The sequence below is a fragment of the Neofelis nebulosa genome, chromosome 3 (assembly GCF_028018385.1).
Source record: "Neofelis nebulosa isolate mNeoNeb1 chromosome 3, mNeoNeb1.pri, whole genome shotgun sequence".
NCBI classification, from domain to species: Eukaryota; Metazoa; Chordata; class Mammalia; order Carnivora; family Felidae; genus Neofelis; species Neofelis nebulosa.
This window is the reverse complement of record NC_080784.1, coordinates 12,854,184-12,873,717: the sequence shown is the minus strand read 5'-3', so window position 1 is coordinate 12,873,717 and position 19,534 is coordinate 12,854,184. Positions and strand designations below refer to the sequence as shown.

At 38.4% G+C, this 19,534-nt stretch overlaps 1 protein-coding gene across 1 annotated transcript in view; it reads right to left on the bottom strand.

The window, feature by feature from the left end:
• The window catches only part of TENM3 (teneurin transmembrane protein 3), a 2,564,262-nt gene that overhangs the window by 1,874,469 nt on the left and 670,259 nt on the right, over positions 1 to 19,534 (bottom strand). The gene's annotated exons all lie outside the window — the stretch shown is intronic.

Genomic DNA, 19,534 nt, shown 5'->3' with positions numbered 1-19,534 from the left:
TGCATGTGCACTTCACAAATGGTAGCATGAATAACAGGAGTAATTACTTGATCAATACCCTGATTTCTCTCAGAATTCTCAAAATTCCCCCACTAGATTTCTCCAAGTCCCAGCCCTTGTAGGATCTCCTCCGCATCGGTAGTTTTGAGAATTGTACCCACAGGAGTAGGATTCAGTTCACTGATGTTAGTCTAAAGGTTTCTTTTGGCATATGTGGTTCTATAACTCATGAATTCAACAAGACAGTTTTATCAATCAGCAGGAGAGGAGTTTCTCCAAAAGTTTGCTAGCAATTGGACAAGATGTTGCCTTCTTTTAAAATGTGCTCTAAATAGGTTACCCCAACTTTAAATGGTGCTCTTTAAACTGGTGTTCAAAAACAGAATAAATAAGTATAAGGTCACCATATTCACAAGTTAATGTTTTAGTTCATCCTCAACTTTCTCCATTACTGATAAACTCCATCTCAACGGTCATTATATAACACCTTTAATCATTTCTGACATGTTAATTATGTTATACACACACACGTACAGTTTCATATATATCATTTCAAATACACACATACACATATAACTTCCTTAATTAATGTGATAAAAATGGACATAGTATCATAGGTACATACATATAAAAATCTTTTGTGCTATCTGTAATGAATCATTAAGCATATTGATGTTGCATAACAAATTTCATTTAATCTTTCGGCTTGAAGCTTAACTTTCTTCTCAAGGACAAGACTCTTAGATCCCTTTTCCTTCATGCTGTGCTGTGAAAAGCACAGACACTATATTCATACAGTTCTTGTCTTGAAGTCCGGCTCTCTCATTTACTGGTTGTCTGATGTTAGCAAGTTACTGAAAGTCTATGAAACTCATCTTTATACTTGGGAAGTTGTGTGAGGATCAAAGGAGAAAATGTACTTAAGGCACCAGGCATATTTAATGCGATTAATTTATGCTGGTTATTATTATATTTTGGCTTAATCTCTAAATTTACTATACACGTTAACGCTCACCTTCACATTGGAAAAAGTATGTCCACTGACAAGGACTCTTAAGATAAACAAAACGTGCTCCTTGATGGTGTAAGCCATTTGGTAGGTAGAGTTCTAAAGGTGACTCCCTAAGATTCACGTCTTTTTGGTTAGTCACTCAGGCTCTATTCTAGGCACTACAGGGATTTGGAAGCTGTAATTAAACTGCATGGTCAGTGGGCTTTAAAATGTGCAATTAAATCAGCCACACTGTGAATAATCATATATGTCCTTTAAAAGCTGAAAGAGGAAGGCACAATAAAAAATCAGGGAGATTCAAAGAATGAGAAAGATTTGACATGCCACTGCGAGCTTTGAAGATGGAGGCAACATTTAAGATGAAGGGGGGCACCATCCAAGAATGTGGGCAGTCTGTAAAAGTTGGTAACAACCCTTAATCAAGAGCCAGCAAGAAAATGGAGACCTTAGTCCTACAAACACAAAGAACTGGTTTCTGTTGGCAACCTGATTGAATGATTCTTCTTCAGAGCTCAGATAAGAACCCAGGCTAGTCAAAATCTTGAGTTTGAATCATGAGACCCTATGTACAGGACCCAAGATTCTGGATTACTGACCTACAGATTTGTGAGCGAATAGACAGGCACTGTTTTTATGCAATTGTGTGGTAATTGTGTCAGGCAGCAATGGAAAACTAATATAGTTATGTTCTTTTCACTTCTGATGCTTTTCATGGTGTAGTTCTTGGCTTATTGTAAGTGCTCAACAAATGTCCATGAAATGTTGAAACATTTCTTAAATGTCTGCACTTATCTTTCTCAGGCATCTGGGTGGCTCAGTCAGTTAAGTGTCTGACTTCAGCTCAGGTCATGATTTGATGATTCGTGGGTTCGAGCCCTGCATCAGGCTCTGTGCTGACAGCTCAGAGCCTGAAGCCTGCTTCAGATCCTGTGTCTCCCTCTCTCTCTGCCTCTCCCTTGTTCGTGCTATGTCTGTCTGTCTGTCTGTCTCTCTCTCTCTTAAAAATGAACAGACATTATTTTTTTTAAATGTCTGCACGTATCTTTTAAGAAAAGTTGTTCAAGATAAAAAAGATTGTGTGTGAAGGATCCTACTGATGAAAATGTAGGAGAGTAAAAATTGAAAGAAATGCATTTCTACATCATTATCTGGGGATACGACTGCTAGTTTCCTCTAAGTATTCAGATTTTAAATAAGCCAGTTCAAAGGTGCCTTGATATACTTCTTGATGTGTCTCACACTAATATATTTAAATTGCATGCAAGTAAATTTAATTCTATAGTATTTCTATGATGTCAAGTTATTGATCCTCTAGCTGTCATGTTGATATAAGATAAATGTCCCATTCTTCTAATTTCCCTTTCAAGCTTAAGTTTGTACTTTAAACATATGTATCATAATTGATCATTTAAAGTAGTGCTTATAAAGGCTCTTTTAGAAGGAATTTAGCATAGTGATTAAGAGAGAAAATTCTCCTTGTATTTGAAACTCTGTTCCACCAGGGTTAACTGGATGTCTTGGGCAAGTTAGTACTCCCCCATGTCCTGGGAACCTCATCTACAAAAAGGGGCAAGTTACTGTGCCCCTTCAAAGTTTGTTGTGGAGAAAAAGCCAGCAAATACATACAAAACACTTAGATCGGGGGGTGACACTTTAAGGCTTAACGCAAGTATCTCACCTTGTTACTTAATTTTGCACATCTACATTCAGAACTTAATTATTGCCTTATATAGAATCTAAGCAGTTAAATGCATGCCTTTGGTTATATGCTGTGAAATTTCACTCTCACGCCCCTGACAGTAACAAAATTGCCCAGAAGGATCTTTTTAATACTCTGGCATCTGCAATTCCCGTATTTCCAAAGAAAACCTTTGTCTTTTAATTCAAAGTCCTTCCTTCCATTAGGAGAACGTTAGCTTTTCTAGAAAGTTAAGAAAACAGTGAAATCAGGGGTCTGTAGCCAGGACATGCCAATGGAAGACTAGAGAGTGGTTTGCGCTCTCCAAAGACTGACAGCACTTCCAAGTTCACTGATGAACCTTTTCTAAATTACTGCTGAAACGTGTGGCTCAGTATCATTATGCACGTTAGACCAGTGAACTGGAATAGAGAAGAGGGTTTCTGAATTCACTTTTCTAGGAACGAAAGGATAACACACCAGTGCCACCTAGTTGTTCGAATACAATGCGCTACTTATTTATTCTTTAAGGGACTTATGCTGCTGTGACAAGCAGAAATGTATAATTTTAACTTCTGTCACCATTGACACTGCCCCCGCATTGACGTCCACCTATACTCATCTTCTGTAAGTGATAAATTCAAGGGTCACTTTAAGGTAAATATTCCTCACGACTGTTTTATTCATCCAAGAGGTTAGCCAACTACACACTAATTTGCAATCATTTTCTTTAATTTTGCCTATATCTAAATTATTTAACACAAGGCCACATGAGCATATTAGTTGTACCCTGCTGTAAGCCCTAGAGTCTCAAGCATCACAAAGTACCACACATATTTCCTATTAAAATTAAGATGGTATATAGGATATCGCATGGGTGAAAGAAGGTATTATCAGGTGTCTAAGAATTAAGTGTTTAATTTTATAATAAAGTACACACACAGTTAATGGTCTGTAATTTTTTATGCCATCTAAGGGATGTCTGGAGATAGGGCTGTGGGCCCACAGACGAAGTAATCGTGATGTATACTTGACACGAGCTGATTCGGGGAGCCGGAAAGACCTTCTATCTCACCTAGGCTGGAACTGAACACCTGGGGAGACAGGTACGGGACTCACGGCAGCCAGCTGGAGCCAGAGTGCAGGAGAACCGAGATAAGGGAGGCCTTGCAGGCAGTCAAGGTCAACAAAGAGCCCTGATTTTGATCAGACAAGGTGTCTGAGTAGATGAGACACATAGGCAAAGAGAAGCCGACGTCTATGCTGTTACTGTGTCCTCATGCAAACTGCAGGATGGAGAAAGTGAAAACACACTTGATGAACCATCAACCTACCGACACACAGGCAGAAAATGACAGAGTCCTTCCCAGGTGGGAATTTGCAGCCAGCCTTTCAAAACTCTGTCAAAAGGGCTAGGAATTTGTTGATCGCATAGGGCTTTCTCACTACCCAGTGATGGCGCTGTAATAACGACTTTGGGGACTAGAGGCACAAAATAGGTAATAAGTGGGGCAACTGGGTAGCTCAGTCGGTTAAGAGTCTAACTCTTGATTTCAGCTTATGTCATGATCTCATGGTTCATGAGTTCAAGCCCCACATCCGGCTTTGCGCTGACAGAACAGAGCCTGCTTGGGATTCTCTCTCTTCCTCTCTCTCTCTCTGCCCTCCCCCCACCCCAACTTAAAAAAAAAAATAGGTAACAAGAAGTATGGGGAGAAGAGTTTGAGAAACATCAACTCAGAAGGCAGCACGTGATGACAATTCCCTCTTATTTCTGGAAAATCCAAGTTAGCACATCTTCACAGGGCAGATTAGGAGAGACTGTCATATTGTGATTGGCATCCCAAGATGCTCTGCTGCCCTTTTGTCCACTGCCATACCCAGACTGTCATCTCATGAGAGCATCCTTGGAACATTCAGATGGGAGCTTTGTCACTCCCGGTTCCTTCTCGCCTAGGACCTCACTGACTATCTGAAATACAGCTGAAAACCAATGGCTGTTCCTCAGCAGCAAGAATGTTCCCTCATGATGCATCTGTCTCATTGTGAAGTTTCATTTCTGAAGCTTTAGCCAAATCAACATTATTCAGTGAAAGAAAACAAATCATGGAATACTTAAGTACAGGAATAGGTATTTCACATCTAAACACAAAACAAAACATAACAAAACAATACCATTATTTCTCTAAATACGTACTGTGGTCCTTTTGTCCCTTGTTTTAAAACTAGTATCGCTTTTTTGGACTAACTATGCAATCTGGGACACAGTAAGAACCTGTTTGACCTTGAACAAAAGATGTAGCATCTTTAGGCTTCCATAAAAATGGAGGAGTAAGGTCAGATGTCTTCGCGGCACTGTACGTCAGTACCCCACTGATTATGACTAAAAGCTACAAGGCAAATGGTAGAGGAAGGAAGGAAACCTAAGAGGCTTGTCTCACTCAGCCTTTTCTTCCCATTTATAAAGTATGCTTATGCTTAGAGTACGTAACAGGTTCTCTCCTTCCTTCTTCCCATTCTTCTTCCTCCTTCTCTTCCCTTAATTTTTATTTTATATATATATATTAGAGACACAGAGAGAAAGAGAGTACAAGTGGGGGGGATAGGGGCAGAGAGAGAGAGAGAGAGAGAGAGAGAGAGAGAGAGAGAGAGAGGAGAAAAAATCCCAACAGGCTCTATGCTCTTCACGGAGACCCGTGCAGGGCTCGATCCCACAACCCTGGGATCATGACCTGAGCTAAAATCAAGAGTCAGATGTTAAACCGGCTAAGCCACCCAGGTGCCCCCCTTTTCCCTTCCTTTTTAATTTTCTGTTTAACCCATTTGCTTACTAAAAATAACATGTTTGTGAGCCTTTGAAATCTTTCTTTACAAAAACAAAAAATGCAGGTTAAGTACTTAGACAAAGTAAAAATCACAAAGACCTCTTTAAATCAAGGGTAACACTTTAAAAACCATTGCTTTTAATCAAATAGTACCATGGTGGAATTAAAACAAAACAAAACAAAACAAAACAGAAAACACTTTAAGCTTCAAAGAAATCTGAATATTTGATCTAAAGCAAGAAATGTCCTCAAGCTACTATAACCTGCCCACATTTAAAAATAATGTTTACATATTTCATATAAATGTCAAGCATATTTTAAGTCGAATTTGTCAATTCACTCAGATGTTTTCCACCTCTGTAAGTCATGGATTCAACAGTACCGGTGGAAGATGAGACTGTTAAGTGGCTAAACCAAAGTATGTACATTTAATATCACTGTTTCGTCCCAAAGGATGCCTTAAAATCCTATGGAACAAGAGATTAAGAACAAAGAACCACTGCGTATAAAGACCTTACTAGGGAGTCTCATGCTACAGGTAAACACAGAACGGCCATGTGACTACATAACTGCAGCAGGCAGTGTTAAGTCCTCCTCGAGATACATGCAAATGTGAAGAAATTCAGTCAAATAATATTATTGAAATCACCTGGCCACTGTTTTCCCCTAGACGAGTGACTTGGGGGCTTGGCATTCAGTGTTTGTGGCAGAGACTAACTGCTGACCAAACCTGTTACCACTTCTTCCTGAACATACAGCCTAAACTAGACTTTCCTTTTTCATTTGCAGTAAGGGGTAGAGATAGATTGTGACTGGGAGCACCTAGAGGCCTCACCCTTAATTTAAAAGAATTAAAAAAATGAGAATAAAAGTAAAAAAAAAAATAAAAAAAAATCTGTGTTTCTCCTCACCGCCTGCTTGATGCAGTGAGCAGAGGACCTTGAAAGTCATATGTTGACCATGGCTGAGCGGCAAGAAGGTTGGAGATACGGAACCATGTTACACAGTGGCTGAGCCTGTGGCCTGTGGTAACTTGCAAAGCATATTAAGGGAATATATAGAAAGTGCAGGGCCATGTAGTGACATTGAGTGCTTAGCAGACTATTACAAGAAATGGATGAGTTAAGGCATGGTTTCTAAGCTCAAAGGTAAAGGATGTGAGAGAGTCTAGATATAGGGGAGCTTTAAGAATTTATTATTTAAAATTTTTTTTAATGTTTACTTATTAAACATAAATAATGCTTAATATTAGAGAGAGACAGAGACAGAGAGAGAGAGAGAGAGAGGGAGGGAAAGAGAGGGAGATCTGTAGATCCCTATCTGTAGAGAGAGAGAGACAAGGGAGGGAGGGAGGGGGAGATCTGTAGATCCCTATCTGTAGATAGGGAGAGGGGGAGAGAGAGAGAGAGAGAGAGAGAGAGAGAGAGAGAGAGAAGGCAGTGGAGAGGCAGAGAGAGAGGGAGACACAGAATCAGAAGCAGTCTCCAGGCTCTGTGCTGACAGCTCATGACACGGGGCTTGAACCCACAAACCTTGAGATCGTGACCTGAGCTGAAGTCGGACACTTAACTGACTGAGCCGCCCAGACTCCCCTAAAAATTTAAAACGCCTACTGTTTTAGACCTCAGGTAGTAAGAGGTAAGGATGAAAGAGGCTTTGAAAGACAAAGCCCATTAAGAACCACCATGACTGGGATACAAATCAGATCAAGGGTGTGAGTGTTCCCATTCAGTGTATTATCTCCAGTGGACTCTGGTTGGCTACCAAATGATGGGAGAGGGAGGGGGCAAATGGAGCAAAACGAACGAACAAACAAACAAACAAAAATAGTCATGAGAATTATGTCTGAGAAAGAACTTTGGGTTTGTCACTGATATATAGAACTTACTGGAAGCAAATAGAGCACTCTACTAGATTTCTAAGGTTATGGCATTACCAAAGAAACTACAAACCAGAGCTAAAACAGCCTTTGTTTGAATTCTAATCCTATCTGCAGGCCCTCTGGCATGATGAAGAGACTATGAAAGCTTCAAGCCTGAGAAAAGGGCTTGGTGCCATACCCCAAGGCCATAGGGAACATGGAATAACATAATTCCTTCCCAAGTGCTGAAGAGGAGTCTAGTCAAGGGACTTTTACCTACCATCACGGTAGAAGACCCTCTCCATGACCAACCAGAAGGCTTTCATCATTGCGTGGGACCAGTGACCACTATGTCTCCCCTAACTTCCTTTTCTATATGGGAATGTTTTTGTAGTTTTCTTTGCTTCACCACTGGATATTCATATTGAAGAGGAAGTGACAACCTGATTTGTTCATCCACAGGACGCTTCACCATGAGAACCCATGACAAGGATGGCAAATTGAAAAGCCTAGAAAGGCCAGGTTGATGGCAGAAGTGAGTTAAGTGTTGCATATATTTTAAGAATTGTGGAGATTGTGTTGGACTGTAGAATAGGAGACGGCTGTCACTGCTGCGCTTCTAAAGATTTTTTTTGTCATCTAAACATGGTGTGGACAGTTCCTTTTTTTTTTTTTTTTAAAGAAGAAAGAAATCTAGATTTTTATGTAATGTGAGATCAAGATTTCAAAAGGAATTTTCCGTGCCAATAAAAACATGTGCATACTTGAGTTTGAATTGTGGGCTCCCCATGTGATATCTTTGACACGGAGTTTTTTATTGTTTGTTTGACTAGTTTTTAAGACTAGTCAAACAGATAATGCAAAAATACCATGATCATGAGTAGTTGATTATTCCAGAGCCAAAGGCCTGGAAGAATACGACAGAGTTTGTCAGGTCTTATAAATTGTAACAGGAATCCTCGTGAAAACATTTCAAAGGCTGGAAGACATGTGAAAGAAAGAATAAAAGAGGTGGGGAGAGGGAGGGAGGGAAGGAAGGAAGGAAGGAAGGAAGGAAGGAAGGAAGGAAGGAAGGAAGGAAGGAAGGAAGGAAGAAAGGAAGGAAGGAAAAGTGAGAAGGAAAAGTGAGAAGGAAAAGGGGGAGGGGAGGGAAGGAAGGGGGGGGAAGGGAGGGAAGGAAGATGAACAACAGTAAGGCTTAAAACCAAGCATCCAAAATCAAAAGAACACTGAACTTCTAAACTAGAAGGATCCGAGTTATAAGAACTGCTTTATTTCTCATCCGATTGAACTGGATTAGCGCCATCATCAGACAGGTCACATGTTTGCTGGAATCAGTCTTTAGGACTCTCATTTTGTGAAAATGCAATTTGTTAATAAGGCATTAATTCAAAGTTAAAATACTTTTGGAATCCTTAATCCTCTGAGTTTAGAATTTTTGCAGCTAATGACATATGGTCTTATCTTTGAGGGTTGGTTTTTCGAGAAGTTTTTAAAGACAAAGAATGAAGAAAATGGTAGACTTTGACAAAACAGCAATGTTACGATGGCAAAATAAAACCAATAAGCAAGACCCATGGCGTAATGTATGTCTCTATTAAGAATAGCACTAGTGGAATGCATTCAGACTGACGGTTTTTAAAATCCCTGTTGTACATTCTGTCATTCTGTTTTAAACACATATGAGTTTTTCCACAAAATGACAATCTATTGATAGGAAAATAGAGCAACTTGACAGCAGTAAGTCAATTCTCTCTACTTGATATTCTTTGCATTTGTATTTTTTGCTTTACCTTCAGAATCAAAGCAAAATGCTTAAATCATTCAAATTGCATCTTTATCAGTAAAAGTGTAAAACTATCAGTAAATGAAATCAGTTGCAGCTATGATGTTTTATTTACTGATTTACTCAATTTATGGCTTTTTCTAAATTAGTTATTTTGGTCAGAATGTTCACAGACAATAGATAAAATTAAGTTCCTATTTCCCCATCAATACGTGTGTCTTCCTGAAGCTATTTTGAAATTCCAACTTGCATGATTTGTAGAAATGCAACCTAAATTTTGGAGCAATGGTGTATAAATCAGAAAAGCCTAACAACTTGAATAAGATAAAAATCACTCTAAATTCCTGAATATACTAGTGGTTCGCAACCCTTAAATATGAAAATAAAGCTTTAAATCCACTGTAACCTAATTGATTCCCCAAATATTCCACTTTGAAGGATCCCCTCTTGCCCTCAGGTGGATCACAGGTCTTTTTTTTTACAGCATTAGAGAAAATTCACATACCTGCCTAGTTCTTCTGTCTCAAATACTGAAAACACAACCAAGGATTGCCAGACATGTGGACAGCCAGCAGCAGGAAAAAGGACCAAGATAAAGAAACAGGAATAAAAAAAATAAAATAAAAGAGACAGTACTTTTGTATATTGTATTTCTAGCAGTGAGACAGTTTAAGGGAAAAATGTGTAAGATCATAAGTGAAATATGAAAGAGAGATGTGCAGGAGTTGAAACACTGATGAACTATAAACGGCATCATGGTACTTGACCAGAAAGTGTAATCCAAATACCACTTGGCATAATATTTAAAGCTATTAACATACTCTTACCAGCATAACATATTTATTGACTTAGAGGATACACACACATATAAGCATATATAATCACGAACGCACACAAATAAACGTATAGACAGAGTGTATATCTAATATGTACTATGTACTGGAAGACAGTGTACATTGAGTGACCTTGAACTTATAAAAGTAGTAAAAAGTGAGACACTAGGAAGAAAAAAGATGTAGAAAAAGGGAAGGACACTAATAATATAACAGAATCGAGAGAGAACTGAAACTGAAGTCAGGAAACAGAGGCTTAAGAATAATTTCTAGATTCAGGAAGGCCTAGAAATAAATAAGCACAAAAAAACTCAATTTACCTTTGGGAAGGTGGATCGGGGTAGGAGTGAAGGGACAGACTTTCTTCCTTTTCCTTGTCTTTTCTATGCTACAGTATCTGTTCATATGTGAACATATTACTTTGATTTATAAAAAAAAGAAATAAGCTAAGAAACAAATTGCATTGTTTCTTCACTTTATCACAAACAGTTTCCATAAAACATCATTCTCCTACATAGCCTGAGCCCAGTGTTCTTGTGCAGAATCTACTACTGTTGTTGCCAACTCCTGTGTGTCCCCATCTTGGCCAACTAAGAACAGGAAAAGCTCTAGCCAGACACATTGTTTATCCATAAATGGAGTGGGTAGATTCCATTGTTAGATCCCTTCTGTGACTGGCAAAATCCTCCTTCCAAACATTAACCTGGAAGGCTCTCTATCAGTCGTTTACATGGTTTGGCTGGACTAAGGAAGAATCTCTTGTTCCTGCTCTCTGGTCACATGACCAAGCTGAGTGGAATTTATTGCCGAATAAGTTAAAGTCAGCCATCCTTCCCTTGTCAGAAAGAATCCTATACGATGCCCTGCATTCCTCTGGGAGCCTGGCTCTCTTGGTCTTTGCAGTATTTGCTTCTTATTACTACTAATTTCACATCTCGGGGTGAAACAAACCTCAGCCGCTTCTGTGCCTATTGCTTTTGCACTATTTTAAATTGTAGCCTCCAAAGGGGTGTCTAAAAATGGTAACAGGAGATGGCTGGTGACAGGGTATTAGCCAGAAATCAATTTCCATAGAGGGTTTTCAGTTCTCTGCCCAATGGCATTTTCTAAGGAAAAATTTGTAGGCAAACCTGGGAGAAAGTGTTTTAGCATCTTCCTGATGCTAAAAGTCTGACCAGGCTTCAAGAATTGAAATGTGTCCCAGGGTCTGGAGAGCGATGACCTTAATGGGCCAGGGGGAGGACAAACTTGCTTTCATCGGAGCCACGTGTTCATTGATTTATTTACATTTATTCCTTGTGTGAAATTTTATCCTCATTATCAATGCATTCTATTCAATTAGCTGCCTTCTCTGATTAAAGTAAATGTCAGTTAGAAAGTTGGAGGCATCCTAGAGTAGGTGAAGCAGAAACTGGTGATATGTTCTAACCAGGAAGAGAACACTATGATGTTTTCATGCCATACACATGCTCTGTGAACCTAGAACTTGACCACGGCTATAATTCTAGGCACTGACTTAACTCTTCCCTCTATTGTTGTGACATGCATCTAACACTCACATTTACAAACCTAGGAAAACTATGCTGGCAGAATTTTAAATAATTAAGCACGTGGTTTCTGCAGGTAAGTATTCTTGCGTCCAAGATGAAGAAATAGAATATGAAGTGGTTTAAGGGTAAACATAACCCTTTTATTTTGTTGTAGGTTCATGAGTTGTCCTAATGACACAAATGTACACCCTCAACATTTTAATGGATAACACTCTATAACACACTTCAGCAATTATGTCCAACTTGAACACGCCTAATTCAGATAATAATTGGTCGTTTTGCCGAGGCATAAATTGGATGGGTAATGATATAAAGCAGTGGGCAGGAACAAATTTCCATGCTAGGGCATGCACCTAGTCACTGCCAATTATGGAAACCTTACTGTGACTGCACTGTTTGCTGCCTTACCTCACATGCGTGTTCTGGTAACATATATATTCCCTGACCATAATTGTAAGTAAAAAATGTAAGAGAAACAGAAAAAAAATTTGAAACCACAGTCACAATGAATAAACTCCATCTAACAATCTCTGCACTAGAACCCCCTTTAAACAAGGGGTAATTCAGATAAAATCACTGTCAGTAACCCTACAAGTTGCACAATTTTTTAAAAATTATTTTAATGTTTATTTATTTTTGACAGAGAGAGAGAGCATGAGTGGGGTAGGGGAGAGAGAAAGGGAGACACAGAATCTGAAGCAGGCTCCAGGCTCCGAGCTGTCAGCACGGAGCCCAACGTGGGGCTTGAACCCACGGACCACGAGATCATGACCTGAGCTGAAGTCGGACGCTCAACCGACTGAGCCACCCAGGCGCCCTTATAAGTCACACAGCTAATGAGTGTCATTTCCTGTTGCTTTTCATCTTCTGGGTTTCCCTTACTCAATTTTTCTATACAGATTACTTACTTCCATTTCTGTTTTTAATTTGTACCAGAAAAGTATCTAATTTTTAATATCTGTTCTTAAAACACTTAATCCAGTGCCTATTATTTTTCTAAAAGTGCTTAATGCTATTTTTTGTGATTTACCTATAGCAGGGGGAAACTTCAGTGTGTATTTTTTCCCCTATTAAAAATCCCCCCACATAAACATATGAAAATATATTGGCACTAGCATAAATGGAGATTGCTGATTTTCAAATAAAGAATCCGGGGATAACTGCATTGTTGACTCTCTCCTTACTGTTGGGAAATCTAAATTACCTCATCTTGGGTACTGTATATCTGTAATTATTAGAAAAGTTATATGCAAAATCATTGCCATACAAGCTAATATTTTAAATGTCATATACAAAATGTTATTAATATATTAAATATTCATATAAGCATATAAAATTAGGATAATATTTTTTTCACATAAATAATTTGTTTCTAAGTTAATTTTAAAAATAAAATTGGTGAAGTTATCTCTACATATTACAGAACTAAAATGCCTTATAAGTGACTATTTGTATCTATGTCTTCTCAGGGAAAAATTTAACCTGAAATTTCTAGCAAACTATAATAAAAATCTATTTATGTCTTTTCTGTTCATATAATGAAAACCAACTCATAATCCCATAAACTATAACGTGCTTGGTTTTAGACTTCATTCTATCAAATTTTCATTGACACCGCGGACTATATGCAATAAAATAGCTCCTTTGAATGTGTATTTTCATTTGTATGTGAGGACTGGGAGGGAGACGGAAATCTGAATCAGAAATAACTAAATTTCTCTTACATCCAACCTGGGGGCTTCCCCATCTCTACAGAAGCACATTTTTTTGGGCAAAGAAGCACCTGACTTCATGGGCAACAGAGCACAAAGAAGAGATAAGGAAGGGACAAGAGAGCAGTCAGGCTATATATAAAGCCACACATCTCAGGGTCCAGTTGCACAAAAGTTTGCAATTCACCGTAAGTATTATGAAAACAAGTGTGTTTGCTTGTGAAATCCCGTAACAAAAATCCGGTATTGTAAAATTGTCTCAGAATGTCACCTTAGCCATCACCAAAAGTCCCTCGCAATGAAGAAAGGTTCCCCTACCATTTATAAAATAGTTTAGGAAAGGAAACTCTCTCCTCTCAAACTTGCTACAATGGCTTAGCTCTAGAGACCGTTATGAAAGTAATCCATCTTAATCTACAGTTAGGCAAAGGCGCTTACATTTCTGTTCCATTATTTCATAAAAATAAAGTTTTTCCAGACTGCTTAAAACAAATAGCTAAAAGAGGAGTCTCAATAATTTGGGGCACAAATTCACTCTTGTGCTTTCCGCTCCTTCACCCCAGTTCCAAACCTACTAAATCAGAATCTCTTGAGGTAAACCCAAGTGAATTATATTTCCATATATTATGTATATTATATGCTATTTAATATCACTGAATATTATTTATATATTATACATTTTATTTATTATATAGATTATTTATATATAATTTTGTTTTATTCCTATATGATTTTCTTTTATTTGTTCATGTATCTATTTATATATTTATTCTATATTTATACATATTTATACGTTTATTATATATTTATTTATTTATTATCTATCCATTTCATAATTTCAATCTGCACTACAGGGTGAGAAACTCCTGGTTAAAATGGCAGTGTTTTTATATAGGGAGTGTTTTGCTTTTTTTTTTTTTTTTCCTGTTTATTCATTTTGTTTCATGGATGAGGCTTATATTTCCTGAGTCTGAGGCTTCATATCTTTTGTCAATTATGGAAAAGTATCATCCTTTATCTGAATGCCTCTTCTGGACTCTTAAAAACTGAGAACAAACTGAGGGCTGATAGGGGGTGGGAGGGAGGGGAGGGTGGGTGATGGGTATTGAGGAGGGTACCTTTTGGGATGAGCACTGGGTGTTGTATGGAAACCAACTTGACAATAAATTTAAAAAAAAATGAATACCTCTTCTGCATTCCTTCTACTCTATCCTTCTGGATGTTCATTAGTTAAATGAAAGCATTCCTCTTTCTTATCTCCTTATTTTTTAACATCATTTGCATTTTATCATCTCTCTTTCCTTCCTCCCTTTGTATATAATGAACAGGTGTGTGACAATTATTTTTAGATCCGTCTTCTTCTTTCTTCAGTTGTGTCTCATCTACTGTTAATCCATCCATGAAGACTTGAGCTCATTATTTTACTTTCCATATTTAGAAGCTGCATGTGATTCTTTTGTTTTTAAATTTTACATTTATTTCATGGATTTGTCGGTGTTTGCAAATAAATCAAAAAGGCTTGTGCAAATTTTTAGATTACTTTTGTTATTATTTTTCACTCGAGTACAGGTTTCCTGGACACTAACAGGGTATGTTCCAACATTAAATCCAATTGAAGGCAGTGAGTGTTCAGGAATTCGATGTGCAAAGGGAAGAATGTTTCTCTAATTAGAGTTCAGATAAGTACATTTTTTTTGTCTTTTCCATTGGCTGACTAGCAAATCAATTTGAAATATCATCTTTGAGAGTATAAAATGTCAAGGGTCACAGCCCCACATTTGGAGATCTCAGTCCTTCCCTCCTCTCCAACTTGCAAAGGTCCCAAAGCTTGTATATTTTCCCTACACAGTCTCCCAAAATATGCCTTTTGGTTAAGGACATTGGTACATGCTCCTTGGGGCAGCCACTATTCAGCATTTCCCACCTGTTCTTTTGCTGCCTTGTCAGTCGGGGTTTGGGAATTACCTTTTGTTTCTTGAAACTCAGCAATGTTGTTCAACAGTTTTGTTACAGTGTACCTCGCATTTCTAATGTTTTGTAGGTTTCTTAGATTATCTACTATTTCTAGAAGCAGTAGTCTCTATTTATTAAGTGAATGTAATACCTTTTTCTTTCTTTTTCCAGAGAGATAAGAATAAGTCAGATCAAATAAAATCTGAAGGCTAAAAGTAAATGAGTAAATAAAATAGTATCTAGGTAAGCAGGTAGGAAGAGGGGATAATGATTTTTAATCCAAGGGGTGGCTGAGCATAGGTGCGGAGGTCACCACACACCCTGCAGAATATCTCTGCATGTGAAAGCCCATGGAACTCAGTCCTGTGGATGTAGAAATCCCCTCACTGGGGCATGAAAAGAGTAGGTCCATCCATTCTGGAAGCTCTATGTGTAGCCTTCCCCATCATGATGGACATTTAAACTTGGGATAGTTTTCCATCCTGGGTAGTCCTTCCCTCCCCTTCCTTTTGTGAAATGGCACAGTATTACTGTCCCTTAGTCTTTTCAGCAATCATCTCAATGTTAGAGGCATTAACTAGTGTGTGGAGTCTCCATTCTACCTTGCATCTGTGAAGTGCCTGATACAAGGACTTTTTCCATCCTCTATGTCCACCCTTTTAAGGCCATCCAATGCTGCCTGGAAATGACTATGTGAGGGAATTCAAACTTTTTGACAAGAAACCCTCTTTACAGTGCACAGCTGGAGAAGACAGTGCCCTCACCTCTCCCCAGCATCTGCCACTGGGTCCAGAGCCTACTTCTTGGTGCACCTGGCTGTTCCAGACTCTGGAACATCCCCTAGATTCCATATCCAGAACTTCCTGACTGAGGTCAACTTAGTGAACTTGATGGGGGCGAGGGGTGGTGAAATAGTGTTTTCAGGGAAGACAAACTTCTTGATTTGACTGGCATGTGAACTCTCAAGTACACTGTATTCTAAGGACTGATGAGACACAGCATTTAAACCAAATACAAGATAAGTGAGGCACCCTGGTTACACAAAAACATGCTTAAATATCGATCACCGTAAATTTTACACCTATTAACATCCAGTTGTTATTACCCACAAACAAGTTTCACCGTGTTAACAATGCCTAACCTACATTTCATCTCACACTGCTATATCGTCTCACCAGTGACTTAAGCAGCTTTGTTTTATACAGTCCATAAATAAAGTTATTTTATAACATTATTGTGTTATTAACATAAACATATATAATCAGCATAGTAAATCAGCTACCCCAAAAAACTCCTGTAATGTGTTTCAAACTATTACTGACATTTGTATTATCTTCTAGTTTGTATATACATTAACACAGCCAGTAATTAACCCTGTACAACTGTTACTACTACCTGCTTAGATTGTCTCCAACCTTTCATCCTTCCAGGCAGAACCTCAGAGTTTATCCCCATTTCCATTCTTACCCCACAGAGAAAAATGCATTTGAGTACACTGATCTCAAGTCCTACTTCAATGTAGTTTCTGATTTTTCTAAGGTTAACATCATCCCTTTTGCCAGTCACTTGCTTAAGAATGGGCATGTGAGGAAACTTGGAGCAGAAAGAAATGAGAAGCTACAAATGGGGGATTCTAGGAATATTTTCTTCCCTTCTAGGAGAAATCTCCAAGAAATGATGTGCTTTTTTCTCTCTAGTGTTTGGATGACATGTGTATCCCCTGCTGCCATCTTGCTACTAAATTAATGAAACCCATGAAGGGGACGGGGCGAGGGGGGGGGGTGGTGGTTAGTAGTGAAAGAGGGAAGCAATATGAATTATACATCTGGGCAGCTAAATAAACCCCAAAGCCTGTTGTTGTTGATGTTGTTGTCATTGTTGTTGTTTACCTTTGGGTTTTCTGATAAGTTGGAGATAAATCCCCTTATTGCTGGAGTCCGTTGGAATCAGAATTTGTGTAACCTGAAGCCAAAAGCATGTTAACACCTAAACCAGGAGTTCAGAACAACTCAGAACTCCTTGGACTGCTTATCCAAACATGAGACAGGCTACGGTGATATTTTATATCTGTCATAAGATAAATAACAGTGTGATTAACATAGCTTAAAATGTACAAGATGAGACTTGAAAGAAAAGAAAAATTAGATGTTTTGTTCAGGAATGATGGTCTTAGCTGCCAGTGATAACTTTACTATAAAGAATGTGTAGCCAGGCTATGGATCTCTATAGACCTATAGATCTGGCTGTTTTCATCTTGTGATAAGATAACCGAGTTCTAGTGTCCATTTATGTACTTTAGCAGTACAAAAAAGGATTTCCGTCCATCCAGAAGGCTGTGCAAATACACACGAATGGTCCTCTCTGCATGCTTTTCACAGAGCCAGCAAATTGAGACATCCTTTAAGGGTATTACTCTTTCTGAGAACCCATCTTTCAATTTCTCTTCCTTCTGACTTAACATTATATTCAAATTTAATACTGTGGTATACAAATGGTTGAAACCTTGTCACCACATTCAGCGACGACACTTGGAATGCTTGCTGTTGTCCAAATGACGGCTGTGCGTCCCAGACTTGAACCAAGGAATGCTTGAGAACATTCCTGAAATCACAGGATGATTAAAACAAGTAATGGTCAACTGAGTCAGCCTTTCTCCTCTGAAACGTATTATCTCCTCATTTGTTAAGGGTGCTCTTTGCGGCCGCCAAAGCACTATTGAATAACAAATTACTGAGAAAGTGACATCTCAATATATGCCTTTACACAAAAGATCAGAACAACTGCATTCCTTGGTCCCCCAGAACACACTCCTGGAAAAATCCCTAAATAAATGCTGTGGCTTATGAGTGTGACCCTTTCCAGACATGATATGAGGTTCACTCTATTGTCTTTACATCTTCAATCTTTTCTCCACTTAGAGCTCTGGCAGTCAGTAATGAAGGAGGAAGGTCAGCTCTACTGTAACTCTGCACTTGCTGATCTTTAACATTTTCAAGAATGACAGATTCACTTCCCATTTGCTGTACCTGTGGAGACTATTTTAAAAGAACCTGAAGATTTATGCAGCTCCACAAACAACATAGCATAATTTTAAAAAACAAATGACACCTGTCTAGTGGTTCACGATGTCGGATGATTAATGTCACATTTTTTTTGCAAACAAGGGACTGATTCATCCTTTTCCATCTTCCTAAGGGCTCTTGGGCACAGGCAGTGTGGAACTTTCATCTGTTCTGTGTCTTATAAGCAAGCATGTTTATAATGGTGGTAGCAAATGTACATTCGGACCTGTCCACTGGGCATTAACCTTGAGTTCTGTGGTGTGACCAAATATAACTGCCAAGGAACAGAGCTATGAGCAATGAGCAGAATTCACTTCAGAAGTTGGGGTACACACTGCTGAGACTCTCTGGCAAAGCTTTCATTTGTATCTCTTCCAGTTGCTAAATAATTACTCTAACTTATATATAAATCAATGAATGACCATGTATAATTTGTACTGCTCTACTTGACCTTGTCTAATTTATATAACAAAATAAACCACCTCAACTGGAGCATATCATATACACAGAATTGACCTTAGCATTTAAGATGTCTGTTCTTTCTTTTTTTTTTTTTTTTAGTTATCTTTGTACGCATTACATTAAAATGCTGAATTTTATGTAAGAAGGAACTTAATGATGAAGCTATGTACTTTAATCAAAGAAGTACATCAGGTGTTTTCAGTTCAAGTATTTGAAAATCAAATAGTCTGTAATTTTCAAAAACAAAATTTGTCTAATCAGGGCAGTATTCCTTCAGGAAGTGTAATTAGTAAATACAAATACAGGCTCTAGAGCCCCTATCTGGGTTTGAGTACCAAGCCTGCCAATTTCTGGCAGGATACGCCTGGAAAAGTTACTTAATTTTTTTTTAATGTTTATTTATTTTTGAGAGACAGAGAGGAGAGGCAGCGTGTGAATAGGGGCAGGGAGGGGCAGGGAGACAGACACAGAACTCAAAGTGGGCTCCAGGATCCATGCTGTCAGCACAGAGCCCGACGCGCGGCTCAAACTCACGAACTGTGAGATCATGTCCTGAGCCGAAGTCGGACCCTTAACTGACTGAGCCGCCCAGGCACCCAGCAAAAGTTATTTCACAAACTGTACTTTCCCCCTCCTCATTTAGTAAGTAAAGATGACAATAATATTATACACCACTAAGTATTTTTGAAAAATAGAAGTTAGAAAAAAACAAAAATCACTTATAATAATACTTGACGCCTGAGAGAACCCCCAAAATATAACCTTTAGTACGAATACTTTTCAAAATTATGGTATCTAAG